Genomic DNA, 19,216 nt, shown 5'->3' with positions numbered 1-19,216 from the left:
TATAATCCTTTGTGTATCTGTGGTATTCATTGTCATTTCTCCTCTTTCATTTCTAATTTTATTTATTTGAGGCTTCCTTCTCTTTTTCTTATTAAGTCTGGCTGAGGGTTTGTCAATTTTGTTTATCTTCTCAAAGAACCAGCTTTAAGTTTTACGGATCCTTTCTATGTTTTTTGGTTTCAATTTCATTTATTTCTTCTCTAATTTTTGTTATTTCCCTCCTTCTGCTGACTTTGGGCTTTGCTTTTTCTTCTTTTTCCAGTTCTGTTAGGTGTAGTTTAAGATTGCTTATTTGAGATTTTTCTTCTTTGAGATTTTCCTTGGTGGCCTGTATTGCTGTGAATTTCCCTCTTAGGATCACTTTTGCTGCATCTCATATGAGTTGGTATGATGTATTTTCATTTTCATTTGTCTCCAGATATTTTTTGATTTCTCCTTTAATTTATTCAATGATCCAATGGTTGTTCAGTAGCATGTTGTTTAATCTCCACATATTTCTGACTTTCACAGCTTTTCTCCTGTACTTGATTTCTAGTTTCATAGCATTATGGTTGGAATAGATGATTGATATGATTTCAATTTTCTTAAGTTTATTGAGGCTTGCCTTGTTTCCCAACATAGGGTCTATCTTTGAGCATGTTGCATGTGCACTTGAGAAAAATGTGTATTCTGCTGTTTTGGGATGGAGTGTTCTATATATACCTATTAAGTCCATCTGGTCTAGTTTTTTACTTAAATCCACTATTTCCTTGTTGACTTTCTGTCTGGATGATCTATCCATTGATGTAAGTGGGATGTTGAGGTCTGCTACTATTATTGTGTTGCTGTTAATTTCTCCTTTTAGGTCTGTTAATAGTTGCTTTATATACTTTGGTGCTCTTGTGTTGGGTGCACATATATTTATAAGTGTTATGTCTTCTTGGTGGAGTGCCCCTTTATCATTATATAGTGCCCCTCTTTGTCTCTCATTGCCTTTTTTTACCTTGAAATCTACTTTGTTTGATATGAGTATGGCAACACCTGCTTTCTTTTGCTTGCCATTTGTTTGAAGTATCATCTTCCATCCCTTCACTCTGAGCCTTGTTTGCCTTTAGAGCTGAGATTTGTTTCCTGGAGGCAGAATATTTTTGGGTTTTGTATTTTAATTCATCCAGCCACTCTGTGTCTTTTGGTTGAAGAATTAAATCCGTTTACATTTAGAGTGATTATTGATATATAAAGACTTAATACTTCCATTTTATCTCTTGTTTTCAGTTGTTCTGTATTTCCCTTGTTTCTTGTCCTGTGTATTTCTGACTGCCCATTCATTTTGGTGGTTCTCTATGATGGTTTTCTCTTTATTTATGATTTGTGTCTCTGTTCTGATTTTTTGTGTAGTGGTTACCATGGGGTTTGTATAAAAGATCTCATGGATGAAATACTCCATTTTTTGATAGCCTCTTATTTCCTTACTCTAAGAAGGTTTCATCCCTTCCCTCTTCCCCATTAATTTATTGTTGTCACAACTTATTCTGTTTTGTGTTGTGAATTTGTGATTAAAATGAAGTGATTATAGTTATTTTTGACATTTTCCTTCCCTTTATCTTTATTGTTATAATTAAGCATTTGCTAACCTACTCTGTTGGAGATTTGCAATTTTATGATTTTGTCTGTCTATTTATCTCCTTGCTCAAGGCTTTGGAAACTTTTCCTTTTTTTTTTTTTTTTTTTAGGTATGAGAGCCTTCTTGCTCATTTGTTGTAGGGGAGCGTCTTGTGGCAATGAACTCCCTCAGCTTTTGTTTATCTGGGAGTGTTTTTATTTCTCCATCATATCTAAAGGATATTTTCACTGAATAGAATATTCTTGACTAAAAGTTTTTCTCTTTCAAAATTTTGATTATATTATTCCACTCTCTCCTAGCCTGTAAGCCTTCTGCTGAGAAATCTGCTGAAAGCCTGAGAGGGGTTCCTTTGTAGGTTATTTTCTTCTACCTTGCTGCCCTTAATATTTTTTCTTTGTCATTGACTTTTGCCAGTTTTACTAATATATGCGTTGGAGAAGATCTTTTCACATTGATGTCATTAGGAGTTCTAATTCCTTGTAATTCAAGCTCCTTCCCAGGTTTGGCAAGTTCTCAGCTATTATTTCTTTGAACAAGCTCTCTGCCTCTTTCTCCCACTCTTCTCCCTCTGGATTACCTATAATCCTTATGTTGCGTTTCCTAATTGAGTCAGATATTTCTTGGTGAATTTCTTCATTTCTTTTTAGTCTTAGTTCTCTCTCCTCCTCCATCTGAAGCATTTCTATATGTCTGTCCTCTAAATTACTAATTTTGTCCTCCATAATATCAGCTCTGTTATTTAAGGAGCCCAGATTTTTCTTTATCTCATTCATTGTGTTTTTCATCTACAACATTTCTTTTTTTTTTAACTGTGGTAACATTGGTTTATAACATTATATAAATTTCAGTTGTACAGCGTTATATATTTTGATTTCTGGGTAGATTACATCATGTTCACTACCCAAGGACTAATTACAATCCTTCACCACACACATGTGCTTCATTACCCCTTTCACCTTCCTCCCTACCCACTTCCCCTCTGGTACCACCAATCCAATCTCTGTTTCTTCGTGTTTCCATTTCTAACGGGTTTTTTTTTAGTAATTCAATCTCTTTTGTGACGAGTTCCCTCTGTTCATTAATTTTACTCCTGATTTCATTGAACAATCTTTCTGAGTTTTCTTATAACTTGTTGAGTTTTTTAATGATAGCTATTTCAAATTCTCTGTCATTTAGATTGTAAATTTCTGTTACTTTAGGATTGATTTCTGGGCACTTGTCATTTTCCTTCTGGTCTGGAGTGTTAATACACCTCTTCATGCTATTTGATGGGGTGGATTTGTACCATTACATAGTGGTACTATCTCATTGCAGATTCCACCTGCCACCACTGGCTGGGCAGGAGCTGTGTATTCTGAGCCCGCTGTGATCCCTGGCAGCTGTGCCTCTCCTTTGCAAGCTATTCTGACAGGGCCTGTCTGTGTTTGCCTGCTGACCACTGCTGCTTTACACACATAGCCATGCAGGTGCTCTGGCAGGGGTCCTCTGCTGTGCCCCACTGGCAGAGCTGGTGCACCAGGAGGGGAGAGAGGTGCTTTCTTTCACATGCCCAATCCTAGGTGCTCCCACTCTGCCTTCACTGTCTGCCCTCCTGCTGCTTGGCTTGATGAAGACACCTCCACAATTGCTTAGCCTCCTTGGTTTAGAGCATTCCCACAGGCTGGGAGGCAACTCCGAGAGCAAAGGTTTGCCCATGAAGAGCTGTCCTTCCTCCCCTCAGAGTTGCACACTGGCCGCCACACGTGGTCCTGCTCCCTAGATTGCTGCTGTTTGGGGAGGGAGAGGAGATCCCCTTACCTCCTTCCACTGCCTCCCAGGGGATCCAGCACCTCCACCTTCAGATGTATGGCTCCATGGATCTCTCAGACATCTGTTGTGTCGTGTGAATGTCCTCTGTTTGTTTGTGAATGTCCTTTTCGTTGTATATTAGTGAGGAGACGCTAAGGGAAGAGCTCACTCCACCACGATATTGATGTCACTCCTTCTTTGCCCACTTTTAAAATTGAATTGTGTGTTTTATTTTCTACAGAGTTGTATGAGTTTTTAAAAAATATATTTTGGATATTACCTCTTTATCAGATATATGATTTGCAAATATTTTCTCCAATTCAGTAAGTTGCCTTTTCATTTTGTTGATGGTTTCCTTTGCTGTACAGAAGCTTTTTAGTTGAATGTAGTCCCACTTGTTTATTTTTGTTTTTGTTGGCTTTGCTTTTGGTGTCAAATGCAAAAACTCATTGCTAGGATTAATGTCTAGGAGCTTAGCTCCTGTTTTCCTGTAGGAGGTTTATGGTTTCAGGCCTTATGTTCAAGTCTTTAATCCATTTTGCGTTGTTTTGAGTTGTATCATGTGAGATAGTGGTCCAGTTTCATTCTTTTGCATGTGGCTGTCCAGTTTTCCCAATATTCTTTATTGAGGAGACTATCCTTTCCCTATTGTATATCCTTGGCTCCTTTGTCATAGGGTTGTTTGTTTTCTTTGTTGTAGGGTTTGTTGTATTCTGTAACTTCCTTATAAATTCTGGATTAAAGTCCAGATATGTTAGATATATGATTTCCAAATATTACTCCCAGTCTACAGCTTGTTTTTCATTCTCCTAACCAGGTTCTTGGCAGAGGAGAGGTTTTTGATATTGATGAAGACCAATTTATCATTTTTTTCTTTTATGAATTTTGCTGTTGATATCATATCTAAGAACTCTTTGCTTGACCCAAGGTCACAAATATTTTCTTTCCTTTTTCTTTTGTAAGTTTTATAGTTGTACACCTTATATGTAAGTCTATGTTTCATTTTGGGTTTATTTTGTGTAAAGTATATGAAGTATGGGTCAAGGCACTTTTTGTTTTTGTTTTCTTATTTTTTTGCCTATGGATATCTGTTTTTTCTGTCACACTTTGTTGAAAATACTATCCTTTCTCTGTTGAATTGCCTTTGCACCTTTGTCGAAAATCAATTGATCACATTTGTGTGGCTCTCTTTCTGGACTCTGTTCTGTTCCATGAATATATATGTCTCCTCTTTCACCAGTACCACACTATCTTGATTGTATAGCATGATAGTAAATCTTGAAATCTGTTAGTACCAGTCCTCCAACTTTTCTCGTCTTTTTCAAAATTGTTTGGGCTATTCTAATTCCTTTGCCTTTCCACATAAAATTTTAGATTCAGGCTGTCCATATTGATCTAAGAAACCCCACTGGGATTTTGACTGGGATTAGATTGAATCTATAGATCAATTTGGAGAGAATCAACATCATAACAAAACTGAATGTTCCAATATTTCAACACAGTGTATCTCCTCATTTACTTAGTTCTTTGATCAGTGTTTTGTAGCTTTCAATATACAGATCCTGGACATATTTTGTTAGATTTATACCTAAATATTTCCCTTTTGAGATACTATTATAAATATAAACTTTTTTAAAATTTCAAATTCTACTAGTTTATCATTAAAATATAAAAATACAATTTATTTTTAATGTTCACCTAGTAATCTGCAACTTTGCTAAACTCACTTATTAGTTCTAGGAGCTTTTTGGCAGATTCTTTGATATTGTCTACATAGACATTGTCTATTTTCTGAAAATAGACGCAGTTTTATTCTTTCTTTTCAAATCTGTATGCTTTTTCTTATTCTTGCCTTATTGTACTGGCTACAATTTCCAATACAATGTTGAATGGGAGTAATGAGCACAGATATCCTTGCCTTCTTCCAGATATTAGGAAGAAATATTGTCTTTCCTATTATGTGTGATGTTAGCTGCAACTTTTGGTAGACGTTCTTTCTCAGGAGAAGGAAGTGACTTTTACCCCTAATTTGCTGAGAGTTTTTTAAAAATCATATATGGATGTTGAATTTTGTTAGATGTTTTTTCTGCACCTATTGAGATGACCATATGGTTTTTCTTCTTTATTCTGTTGAAATGATGAGTTACATGTTTCTCCAGTTTGGGGATCAGAGTAATGAAGGCTTCCTGAAATGAGATGGAAAGTGTTCTCTTCTATTCTATTTTCTGGTATTATTTCTTCTTAGATATTTGGTAGATGGAGTTTTCTTTCTTGGAGGATTTTAAACTACAAATTCAATTTCTTTAATAAATATAGAATTATGCAGGCTATCTATTTCTTGTTGTGTGAGTTTGGTACTTTGTATCCTTCAAAGAATTGATCCATTTCTTCTAAGTAATTTAATTTATGGGAATAGATTTTTTTGCAGTATTGTTTTTAACTTTTTGATGTCTGTAGGTCTGCCATAATGTCTCCTCTTTCATTCCTGATAATGGTAATCTGTGTCTTCTCCCTTTTTTCTTGGTCAATTTGGCCAGAGGTTTATCACTTATTGATCAGAATTAGAGGAGTTCGTTCTCCAGCTCTCTCCTCTGGGAGAGAGACTACTAGGTTCTCTTTTCTTAGTTCTCTACCTAGAAAGATGAGCTTTCTCCTGGAGTTAACTGTCACAGTTCTGCCTCATTAGGGCCAACTTTGGGGCAAGTAGTAAATAAAAGAAAAAAATAATGGGGATTGCCCCCATATTCTTCAGATCACAGAGTCTCTTTATTTCAGTTCCTCTGGCCTGAAAGACAGGATTCTTATTGGGATTTTAGACGACCGTGCTGCTCCCAGCACAGTGCAGCCCTGTGACTGGGGCTACCCTGGGGAGCAGAGCCAGAAGAGAAACAAAAAGAAAAGAAAAACAACAAGGAGAATTCCTTCACACTCTCCTTCTTTCAGGAGCCCCTTTTCCTGGTGTTCTGACCAAAAATGTAAGATTTACTTTGGAGTTTTTGATGCCTGTGCCAACTGCACAGTTATGCACTGGCTGCCTTTGGGTCAAAGCCAGGAGATAAAAGAGGAAAAATATGGGAAACTCACCCCTGTATCTGTCCTTGTTCACCTTTGGTTGCCCTCCCCAATCTGCCAGCTACCATTTACTTTTTAGAGTCTTCAGATAGTTGCTTTCTGTATTTTGTGCAGAGTTTTTAGTTGTATCATTGGGAAAGATAGGCTGTGGTGGGCTTACCTCATCTTGACCAATACCAGAAGTCTTAAAAACTCTTTTATTGATCACATATCTTACTTCAGTAATATAAAATTATATAAATTGAAATCAGTTAAAAAACAACTTCCCCTGAGAGTTAAAAAAAAACTTCCCCTGAGTGTTAAAAACGTTTCTTCTGGATTGAGCTGTTGTTACCATTATTATTATTATACAATTTATCAAAATAACAATATAATCCTGATAAACAATTATTAAAAAATAAAATTTTATTGGAAGTGCATACCTGAATGAGATGAGTGAGAGTTTGCATCTTTTTCAATTAGATTAAGTATCTGTGAATGAATATTAGTCATAACTAGAATGAGACAGGTTCAGCATCAATCAACTCTGAAAAACTTTGTCCACATTTATAAGTAGATGTAAGGAATTTTGTTATTGTTATGTCACCCAGTTCTTTGAACTTCTTCCCAGTTATCTGCCAAAAATCATATGATTTTCCGTTTTTGAAAGTTATTTTTAATGATCTAATAGCTTACAATTTGATTAGTCTTTCCTTTGGTTCTTGGAAGGAAAGATGTGGAAACTACCTGACTTTCAAAGGATTTGTTACTCAGTCATTAGAGTTATTCACTTTCTCATTTTGTGAGAAAGTTAGTAAGACTTTAAAAAAAATTTTTTTGTTTGGGTAACATTGGGTTTATAACATTATATAAATTTCGAGCGTACATCATTATATTTTGATTTCTGTGTAGATTACATGTTCACCACCCAGAGACTAATTATAATCCATTACCGTACATGCCTAATCACCCTTTTTATCCTCTTGCCTCCCGCCTCCCCTCTGGTAACCACCAATCCAATCTCAGTCTCTGTGTGTTTGTTTGTTGTTGTTTTAATCTTCTACTTATGAGTGAAATAATATGATATTTGACTTTCTCACTCAGACTTATTTCGCTTAGCATAATACCCTCAAGTTCCAGCTGTGTTATCACAAATGGCCAGATTTCATCCTTTTTTATGGCTGAGTGGTATTCCACTGTGTATATATACCATATCGTCTTTATCCATTCATCGTTTGATGGGCAGCTAGGTTGTTTCCAAGTCTTGGCTATTGTATATAAAGCTGCAATGAACATAGTGGTGCATATATCTTTACACATTTGTATTTTCATGTTCTTTGAATAAATACCCAGCAGTGGAATAGCTGGATCATATGGTAGTTCTATTCATAATTCTTTGAGGAATCTCTATACTGTTTTCCATAGTGGCTGTACCAGTTTGCACTCCCACCAGCAGTGTATGAGGGTTCCCTTGTCTCCACATCCTCTCTAAGATTTGTTATTTCTTGGCTCATTAATTATAGCCATTCTGACAGGAGTGAGGTGATATCTCATTGTAGTGTTGATTTGCATTTCCCTGATAATTAGTGATGTTGAACATCTTTTCATGAGCCTGTTGGCCATCTGTATATCTTCTTGGAGGAATGTCTGTTCAGATCCTTTGCCCATTTTTTAATTGGGTTGTTAGTTTTTTTGTTGCTGAGAGGTATGAGTTCTTTATATATTTTGGAAATGAACCCCTTATCAGGCATATGGTTTGCAAATATCTTCTCCCAATTGTTAGGCTGTCTTTTCATTTTGTTGATGGTTTCCTTTGCTGTGCAGAAGTTTTTTAGTTTGATGTAGTCCCATTTGTTTATTTTTTCTATTGTTTCCCTTGCCCGGTCAGAGATGGTACTTGAAAATAGGCTGCTAGGACTGATGTCGAAGAGCGTACTTTGTTTTCTTCTAAAAGTTTGATGGTTTCGGGTCTTACATTCAAGTCTTTAAGCCGTTTTGAGTTCATTTTTGTGTATGGTGCAATATAATGGTCTACTTTCATTCTTTTTTTTGAGGAAGATTAGCCCTGAGCTAACTGCTGCCAATCTTCCTTTTTTTGCTGAGGAAGACTGGCCCTGAGCTAACATGCATGTCCATCTTCCTCTACCTTATATGTGGGATGCCTACCACAGCATGGCATGCCAAGCAGTGCCATGTCCACACTCGGGATCTGAACCAGCAAACCCTGTTCCAACGTGCACACTTAACTGTGGCACCACTGGGCCGGCCCTACTTTCATTCTTTTGCATGTGGCTGTCCAATTTCCCAACACCATTTATTGAAGAGGCTTTCCTTTCCCCATTTTATGATGTTGGCTCCCTTGTTGAAAATTAGCTGCCCATAGATGTGTGAGTTTATTTCTGGGCTCTCGATTCTGTTCCATTGATCTCTGTGTCTGTTTTTGTGCCACTACCATGCTGTTTTGATTACAACAGCTTTGTAGTATATTTTGAAATCTGGAAGTGTGATATCTCCAGCTTTGTTCTTTTTTCTCAGGATTCCTTTGGCTATTTGAGATCTTTTGTTCATATAAATTCTAGGATTCTTTATTCTATCCCCATGAAGAATGTCATTGGGATTCTGATTGGGATTGCATTGAATCTATATATTGCTTTAGGAAGTACCAACATTTTAACTATGTTAACTCTTCTAATCCAAGAACACGGAATATCTTTCCATTTCTGTGTGTCTTCCATTTCTTTCAAGAATGTTTTATAGTATTAAGTGTACAGGTCTTTCACCTCTTTGGTTAAATTTATTCCTCAGTATTTTATTCTTTTTATTGCAATTGTAAGTAGGATTGTGTTCTTAATTTCTCTTTCTGCTACTTCATTGTTAGACCAACTATTAGTTTTACCCAATTTTCTTGTATTCGAGGTAGCTTTTTTATTCTGATAAAAAAGGTTAGAATATTAATTGTTAAATTCAATGCAGCATAACATTTTTGATAACATTCTTTTTTTCTATTATTATATTCAGGTCATAATGGTTTATAACTGCATAATTTTATGTGTACATTAATATTTATCAGTTTCTGTATACACTGCATTGTGCTCACAACCAATAGTCTAATTTTCATCTGACACCCTATATATGTGCCCCTTTACCCCTTTTTCCCACCTGACGACCCCCTTCCACTCTGGTAATCACTCATCTTTTCTCTTTATCCACGTGTTTGTTTATGTTCCACATAGAAGTGAAATCATGCAGTACTTGTCTTTCTTTGTCTGGCTTATTTTGCTTAACATAATACCCTCAAGTTCCAGCAATGTTGTTGCAAATGAGATGCTTTTTTATGGCTGAGTAGTATTCCATTTTATATATATATATGCACATATGTGTATATATATGTATATACACACACACACACACACATATATATATGCCATATCTTTATCTATTCATCAGTTCATGGGCATTTGGGTTGCTTCCATGTCTTGGCTATTGTCAATAATGCTGCAATGAACATGGGGGTGCATAAGTCTCTTTGAATTGTTGATTTCAAGTTCTTTGTATAAATACCCAGTGGTGGGAGGGCTGGGTCTTATGGTATTTCTATTTTTAACTTTTTGAGAAACCTCCTTATTGTTTTCCGTAGTGCCTGCACCAGTTTGCAACTGTATATGAGGGTTCCCTTTTCTCCACATCCTCTCCAATATTTGTAATTTTTTCTCTTGGTAATTATGGCCATTCTAACAGGCGTAAGGTTATATCTCATTGTAGTTTTGATTTGCATTTCCCTAACGATTAGTGATGTTGAACATCTTTTCATGTTGGAAAATGTCTGTTGGACATTTGGAAAAATGTTCATGTCCTCTGCCATTGTTTGATTGGGTTGTTTGTTTTTCTGTTGTAGAGTTGTATGAGTTCTTTATATATTTTGGAAATTAAACTCTTGTCAGATATGTGATTTGCAAATATTTTCTCCCAATTGGTGGATTATATTTTCATTTTGTTCCTGGTTTCTTTTGCCTTTCAGAAGCTCTTAGTCTGATGAAGTCCCATTTGTTTATTTTCTCTTGTGTTTCCCATGCCTGAGTAGACATAGAATTCAAAAAGATGCTGCTAAGACCAATGTCAAAGAGTCTACTGCCTATCTGTTCTTCTAGGAGCTTTATGGTTTCAGGTCTCACATTCAAATCTTTAATCCAGTTTGAGTTAGTTTTTGTGTATGGTGTAAGATAATGGTTTACTTTCATTGTTTTGCGTGTGGATGTCCAGTTTTCCCACCACCCTTTATTAGAGAGACTTTCCTTTGTCCATTGTATGTTCTTGGCTCTTTTGTCAAAGATTAACTGTCGATAGATGTGTGGTTTTATTTCTGGGCTCTCAATTCTGTTCCACTGAATTTTGTGTCTGTTTTTGTGCCAGTGCCATTCTGTTTTGATTATAATAGCTTTGTAGTATATTTTGAAGTCAAGGATTGTGATGCCTCCAGCTTTGTTTTTTTTCTCAGCATTACTTTAGCTGTTTGTTGTCTTTTGTTGTTCCATATAAATTTTAGGATTCTTTGTTCTAGCTCTGTGAAGAATGTCATTGGGATTCTGATTTGGATTGCATTGAATCTGTAGTATGGACATTTTAACTGTTCTTTCTTTCAGCCCATGTGCATGGAAAATCTTTCCATTTATTTACGTCATCTTTTATTTATTTCAATAATGTTCAGTGTATAGGTCTTTCACCTCCTTGGTTAAATTTATTCCTAGATATTTTATTCTTTTTGTTGTGATTGTAAATGGGATTGTGTTCTTGACTGCCCTTTCTGCTAGTTAGTATTTAGTGTATAGAAACGCAACTCATTTTTGTAAGTTGATTTTGTACTCTGAAAGTTTGCTGTAGTTCTTGATTAATTCTAATAGTTTTCTGGTGGATTCTTTAGGTTTTTCTATATATGTAGGATTATGTTGTCTGCAAACAACAAAAGTTTCACTTCTTTCTTTCCAATTTGAATGCCATTTATTTCTTTTTCTTACCTAATTCCCCTGGCCAAAACCTCCAGTACTGTGTTAAATAGTAGTGGCAAGAGTGGGCACCCTTGTCTTGTTCCTGTTCTCAGAGGGATGGCTTTCAGTTTTTCCTTGTTGAGTACGATGTTGACTGTGGGTTTGTCATATATGACCTTTATTATGTTGAGGGACTTTCCTTCTATACCCATTTTATTGACAGTTCTTATCATAAATGGATGTTGTATCTTATCAAATGCTTTCCCTGCATCTATTGAGATGATATTGTGGGTTTTATTTCTCATTTTGTCAATGTGGTGTATCACATTGGTTGATTTGCAGATGTTGAATCATCCTTGCATGCCTGGTGTGAATCCCACTTGATCATGGTGTATGATCCCTTTAATGTATTGCTGTATTTGGTTTGCCAATATTTTGTTGAGGATTTTTGCACCTATGTTCGTCAGTGATATTGACCTGTAATTTTCATTCTTTGTGTTGCCTTTGTCTGGTTTTGGTATGAGGGTGATGTGGACCTCATAGAATGAGTTAGGAAGCATTCCATCATCTTCAATTTTTGGAACAGTTTGAGAAGGATAGGTATTAACTGTTCTTTGAATGTTTGGTAGAATTCTCCAGAGAAGCCACCTGGTCCTGGACTTTTGTTTTTTGAGAGGTTTGTGATTACTGTTTCTTTAAAGATTGGCACCCAAGCTAACAACTGTTGCCAATCTTTTTTTTCTTCCTGCTTTTTCTCCTCAAATACTCCCAGTATATAGTTGCATATTTTTTTAGTTGTGGGTCCTTCTAGTTGTGGCATGTGGGACGCCACCTCAACATGGCCTAATGAGCAGTGCCATGTCCATGCCCAGGATCCAAACCAGCTAAACCCTGGGCCGCCCAAGTAGAGCATGTGAACTTAACCACTCGGCCATGGGGCCAGCCCTGTGATTACTGTTTCAATCTCTTTACTAGTGATTGGTCTATTTAGATTCTCTATTTCTTTTTGTTTCAGCTTTGAGAGTTGTATGAGTCTAAGGATTTATCCATTTCTTTTAGGTAACCCAATTTCTTGGCATATTGTTTCTCATAGTATTCTCTTATAGTCCTTTGTACTTCTGTGGTATTCATTGTAATTTCTCCTCTTCCATTTCTAATTTATTTGAGCCTTTTCTCTTTTTTTCTTAGTGATCTTGGCTAAGGGTTTGTCAATTTTGTGTATCTTCTCAAAGAACCAGCTCTTAGTTTCATTGATCTGTTATACCATTTTTGGGGGTCCCCATTTCATTTATTTCTGCTTTAATTTTTATAATTTCTCTCCTTCTGTTGACTTTGGGCTTTGTTTGTTCTTTTTCCAGTTCTGTTAGATGTAGTTTAAGATTGCTTATTTGAAATTTTTCCTGTTTCCTGGGGGGGGGGGGGGGGGGCTATATTGCCATGAATTTCCCTCATAGAACTGCTTTTGCTGCATCCCATAAGTGTTGGTATGATATATTTTCATTTTCATTTGTCTCCAGGTATTTTTTCATTTCTTCTTTTATTTCTTCAATGATCCAATAGTTCTTCAGTAGCATGTTGCTTGATCTCCACATATTTGTGAATTTCCTGGCTTTTTTCTTGTAGTAGATTTCTAGTTTCACACCATTGTGGTCAGAAAAGTTGCTTGATATGATTTCAATCTTCTTAAATTTATTGAGGCTTGCCCTGTTTCCTAACATATGGTCTATCTTTGAGCATGTTCCTTGTGCACTTGAGAAGAAAGTGTATTCTGCTATTTTTGGATGGAATGTTCTATATATATATATCTATTAAGTTTATCTGGTCTAGTTTTTCAATTAATTACACTATTTCCTTGATGACTTTCTGTCTGGATGATCGATCTGTTGATGTAAGTCGGGTGTTCAGTTCCCCTACTATTATTGTGTTGTCAGTTTCTCCATTTAGGTCTGTTAATAGTTGTTTTACATACTTTGTTGCTCCTGTGTCAGGTGCATATATATTCATAATTGTTATGTCCTCTTGGTGGAATGTCTCTTTTATCAGTATATAGTGTCCCTCTTTGTCTCTCATTGCCTTTTTTATCTTGAAGTCGGCTTTGTCTGATATGAGTATGGCAACCCCTGCTTTCCTTTGCTTGCCATTTTCTTGGAGCATCATCTTCCATCCCTTCACTTGAGCCTGTGTTTTTCTTTTGAGCTGAGATGTGTTTCCTGGAGACAGCATATTGTTGGCTTTTTTAAAAAAAATCCATCCAGCTACTCTGTGTCTTTTGATTGGAGAATTCAATCTATTTGCATTGAAAGTGATTATTGATATATGAGGTCTTAATGCTGCCATTTTATCTCTTGTTTTCTGGTTGTTCTATATTTCCCTTGTTCATCTCCCTTTGTATTTCTGCCTGCCATTTCAGTTTTATGGTTTTCTGTGATGGTTTTCTCAGTTTTCTCTTTATTTATGATTTGTGTCTCTGTTCTGATTTTTTGTCTAGTGGTTACCATGAGGTTTGCATAAAAGATCTCATAAATGAGATAGTACATTTTCTGATAGCCTCTTATCTCCATTAGCCTACTCAGGTTCCAGTCCTTTACTCTTCCCCATCTGAGTTGTCACAAATTATTCTGTTTTGTATTGTGAGTTTGTGATTAAAATGAAGTATTTATAGTTATTTTTTATGCTTTCCTTCTGTTTATCTTTAATGTTATTATGAAGTGTTTGCTAACCTGTTCTGATAGAGAACAGTTTTCTAATTTTCTACAATTTTCTAATTTTGTATGTCTATTTATCTCCTTGCTCAAGGCTTTGTAAACCTTTGCCTTTTTCTTTCAGGTCTGAGGGCATCCTTGATGGTTTCCTGTAGGGGAGATCTAGTGGCGATGAACTCCCTCAGCTTTTGTTTTCCTGGGAAAGTTTTTGTTTCTCCATTGTATCTGAATGATAGTTTCACTGGATGGGCTCCTTTGTATATTTTTTCTTCTCTCTTGCTGCCCTTAATATTTTTTATTTGTTATTGCCTTTTGCCAGTTTTACTATTATATAACTTGAAGAAGGTCTTTTTGCATTGATGTGCTTAGGAGTTCTATTGGCTTCATGTACTTGTAAGTTGAGCTCTTTCCCCAGATTTGGTAAGGTCTCAGCTGTTACTTCTTTGAACAAGCTCTCTGCTCCTTTCTCCCTCTGGAATACCTATAATCCTTATGTTGTGTTTCCGAATTGAGTCAGATATTTCTCAAAGAATTTCGGGGTTTTTTTTGGTTTTGGTTCTGTCTTCTCCCCGACCCGAACCATCCATATTTCTGTCCACTAAATTACTAATTCTGTGCTCCATAACATCAACTCTTTTTAAAAATGTTTTTAGATTTTTTTATCTCATTCATTGTGTTCTTCATCTACAGACTTTCATTTGGTTTGCTTTTTGGAGTTTCAATTTCTTTTGTGAAGAATTCTCCCTGCCCCTTAATTTTATTCCGGAATTCATTGAACTGTCATTCTGAGTTTTCTAGTAACTAGTTGAATTTCTTTATGACAACTATTTTGAATTCTCTGTCATTTAGATTGTAAATTTTTGTGCGTTCAGGATTGGTTTCTGGAGACTTGTCATTTTCTTCTTCTTTGGAGTGTTAATGTAGTTCTTCATGGTGTTGATGAAGTGATCCCTTGCCCATGCATATTGGTAGTATCAGGGCACAGATTCCACCTTACACCATGGGGGGCAGTGGGTGTGAGAGCTGTGTTGTCGGATCCTGCTGTGTCTGCTGGAAGTTGTGCTGATAGGACTTATCTGCATTTACCCATTGGCTGCAGCTGCTTGGCAGGTCACTCATGCACATACAGGCCCTCTGATGTGGATCCACTGCCTTCCTGGGGACTGTCCGAGCTGGCATGCCAGGTGCGGGGTGGAAGGGTGCTGTCTTTCATGTGTGTGGGCCCACTCTGTGCTCATAGGCATTTTCACCTGGGTTGCTGTGCTTGGTGGGGGCACCCATGCAGTGGCTGAGTTGTGCCAATCAGTGTGGAGCATTCCTGTGGGCCAAGCTGCTACTCCAAAAGTGAAAGGATGCACACAGGCCTGCCTGCTCTCCCACCTCCTCTTACAGTCATGTGCCAACTGCTGTGTGAGGACCCACGACCTAGATTGCTGCTGCTGGGGAGGGGGAGGGTGTACACTCACCTCCTTCCACTGCTTCCTGGGGATCTAGTACCTCTACCTTGAGATGTGTAGCTGTGTGGATCTCTCAGATGTCCTATTGTGCTTTTTAGGGAATCTTCTGTTGGTTAATGAATGTCCATTTGGTTGTAACTTAAGGGGGGGGGGAGACTAAGGGGACAGCTCACTCTGCGTTGATGCTGATGTCACTTTTGATAACATTCTTTTATCTTATCAAGTACATTGTGTAGATTTTTGTCAAAACCTTGAAGTTCCAGATTTAGCTCAATGTACAGAAGAATGATGTCTAATAGAAACAGTATGTGAGTCACATATGCAATTCTAAGTTTTCTAGTAGCAACACTGAAAGAAGTTAAAAGAAGCAGATGAAATTAATTTAATAATGTCTTTCATTTAGATCAATATGTAAAAATATCACCCTTTAAAAATATAATCAATATAATAAAATTTATGCTGCTTTGGTTTTTAAATTTAAATATAAGAATTCAATTCCTCAGTTACATTAGCCAAACTGAAATACTCAATAGCCACATGTGGTTAGTGGCTATTGTATTAGGCAGTGTAGATATAGAAAATGTTTACCATTTAATCTATCTGGTAAATCTAGTCCTCATTATCAATTTAATCATCAAAATTAGATTTACTTTCTGTCAAAAAAGTCTTCATTTCTCAACAAACAATATTGTGTACTGCAATAACTATTATAAAAATTTTAGACCCAGCCCTGATGGCCTAGCAGTTAAAGTTTGGTGCACTCCTCTTCTGCAGCCCAAGTTTGGTTCCTTGGTGCCAAACCATACCACTTGCCTGGCAGTAGCCATGCTGTGGTGTCAGCTCACATAGAAGAACCAAAAGAACTTACAACTATAAACAACTATGTACTGGGGCTTCAGGGGAGAAAAAGGCAGAAAAAAGGAGAAATATTGGCAGTGATGTTAGCTTAGGGCAAGTCATCCCCTGCAAAAAAAAAAAAAAAAAGAAAAAAAAGCATAAGGGTATATCACATAAAACAGGTTCCTGAAAGCAGCAAAATAAGATTAAATCAACTTTGGCCTAATATAAATTAATCTATTTTGTATTATAAGTGCTAAAACATGATCCTAAATCTAAGGTTTTCATTACTTAATTTACAATAATGCAATGTAGCGTACAGCTAAAATTATGTCATTTATAAAGTTAGAAGTGTAATAAAAGATGTGGCATTCCTAAGCAAATGTATGTTTGCTTATGATCTCTTGTATTTGTATTTTTAGAAATAGTTAATTAAGAATTATGAAATCATTCCATTAATTAAAGATGAACCCTGAAATTATTCCATTAATTTTTTTGGACACTGTTATCACATTTTCCCCACGTATTTAGCAAGAAAATAAAGTTACATAATGCTTCAAATTAATCAGTTGCTCCAGCCACTAAAATATAATTTTGTTTTTTGGTAATAGAAGGCAGAAAATATTAAACATTTCAAAAATTGAAATAGGATGAAGATGGTGTGGTAGGCAGAATTCTAAGATGTCCCCTAAGATGTGCATGCCCTCTATCATCCCCTTCCCTTGAGTGTGAGTGGGGCCTGTGAATATGATGGGATAGCCACTCCCTTGATTAGGTTATGTTCCATAAACCTGTTTTAGCTGACTGGAGAGATTCTCCTGCTGGCTTTGAAGAAGCAAGCTCCCATGTTGTGAGGGTGCTTGTGAGAAGGTCACCTGACAAGGAACTGCAGGGGTCTCTAGAAGCAGAGAGTGGCCCCCAGCTGACAGTCAGCAAGAAAGCTGAGACCTCAGACCCACAACTGCCAAGCTGAATTTTGCCAACAACCAGCGAGCTTGGAAGAAGACCACTGAGCCTCAGATGCAATCAAACCCCTAGGCTACACCTTGATTGCAGCCCATCAGATCCTGAGTAGATGATTCAGTTAAACTCTGCCAGGACTCCTGACCCATGAGAACTGTGAAGTAATAAATGTATGCTGTTTTCAGCTGCTAAGTTTGTGGTTCATGGTAACTTTTCATGCAACATAGAAAAGTAATACAGATGGCCTGTAGTAAAGGAATAAATATTTTTAACCTTTTTTTTGAGGAAGATTAGCCCTGAGCTAACATCTGCTGCCAATCCTCCTCTTTTTGCTGAGGAAGACTGGCCCTGAGCTAACATCCATGCCCATCTTCCTCTACTTTACATATGGGATGCTTGCCACAGCATGGCTTGCCAAGTGGTGCCATGTCTGCACCCAGGATCTGAACTGGTGAACCCTGGACTGCTGAAGCGGAACGTGTGAACTTAACTGCTGTGCCACCAGGCCGGCCCCAAGGAATAAATATTTTTGATATGATTTAATAAAACATGTTTTAAGGCCAACCTTGGTTGCCTAGTGGTTAAGTTCAGGGCACTCTGCTTCAGCAGCCCAGGTTCAGTCCCCAGGAGACTTACACTGTTCTGTTAGCAGCTATGCTGTGCTGGTGGCCCACTTACTAAAAAAATAGAGGAAGATTGGCATGGATGTTAGCTCAGGGCGAATCTTCCTCAGGAAAAAAGCCCACAACATGTTGTAACTATGATATTTAATAGTCCACACAGAATCTAAAGGAAATGACATAAAATATTTATCTACAGGTTTTATCCAGTGTCAAAAACATTTGAAAAATTTGGTACTCCAAGAAAGCTTTCCTAGTTACTGTGAAAATTTGACATATGTGGAGCCATTTAAAAACAGAACTGGAGCAGCCTTTCCAGAGGAACTGCCTTGATCATCTTGTTCCTTGAACCATGAACTGGCCCAAACCTTTGGACTGGGCCAAAATAACAATTGTCTTACAAGCAATTGTTGGATAATTCAGCAAGAGAATGAACAACCCTATCACAAGACTGATGATTGTGGACTTTCTGAAGGTGGAGTCAATGACCAATGATGTATAGCCAAGAGTAACTTAGCTTGTCAGCACCAATGAACTCTTCTTAAAAACATCTTACCTTACCCTCCTCCTTTTTCCTATAAAAACTCTAAGCCCCTCTCCTGTATTTGGGACACTATTTGGATTTCTGCCTGAATGTGTGCTCACCAAATTGCAATTCTTTGATCTCAAATAAATGCTTTGTCTCTTTAACTGGTTTCTGATTTTTGTAGGTTGACATACATGGTGTCAGAAGTGGGATCTGAAGTGATCTAACCTTCTTGGACTGCCATCCTCTGGAACCAGGTATGACACCTACATGAGCCCCTTTGCTCACTGCTTCCACAGACTGCTGTGTCCTCCAACTGTGAGTCTTCTTTTGCTCCAACTTCCCTCTTTTTGGTTGAGATCCATTGCCTTTCTTTGGGATCAGGCAGGAGTTTCCCTGAAAGATGAAAAACCTGCTCATGGCAATTGCCACAGGAGGGGCTTCCCTGGTTGGTGAGCACTCTGACCAAATTGGAGGGGCTTTTCTCAGTAAGGGTATCCTAATTATCATTCTTGTGTTTCACGTTCTTCTTTAACATTGGACTTTCAGTTTCTAAAATTCTCTCATAAGTCCCTCCTTTGAGAACTCCAGTTGATTTTATGTTTAAGAACTATAGTCCTTCCTCTTGTAAATTTTTGTCCCAGGGGATTGACAATACTGAAGACAATTTACAATTACAGTGGTCAC

General features: G+C 37.1%; 1 long non-coding RNA gene across 1 annotated transcript in view; it reads left to right on the top strand.

Moving 5' to 3' along the window:
• Positions 1–18,818, top strand: part of LOC139074377 (uncharacterized) — a 30,417-nt gene extending 11,599 nt beyond the window's left edge. The window contains exon 3 of the long non-coding RNA XR_011523938.1: positions 18,714–18,818. This is a non-coding gene — a long non-coding RNA (uncharacterized lncRNA). The remainder of the gene's footprint in view (positions 1–18,713) is intronic.
• Positions 18,819–19,216: the final 398 nt, after the last annotated feature.

This window comes from Equus przewalskii, chromosome 1, assembly GCF_037783145.1.
Source record: "Equus przewalskii isolate Varuska chromosome 1, EquPr2, whole genome shotgun sequence".
NCBI lineage: Eukaryota > Metazoa > Chordata > Mammalia > Perissodactyla > Equidae > Equus > Equus przewalskii.
This window is presented reverse-complemented; position numbering and strand designations above follow the sequence as displayed.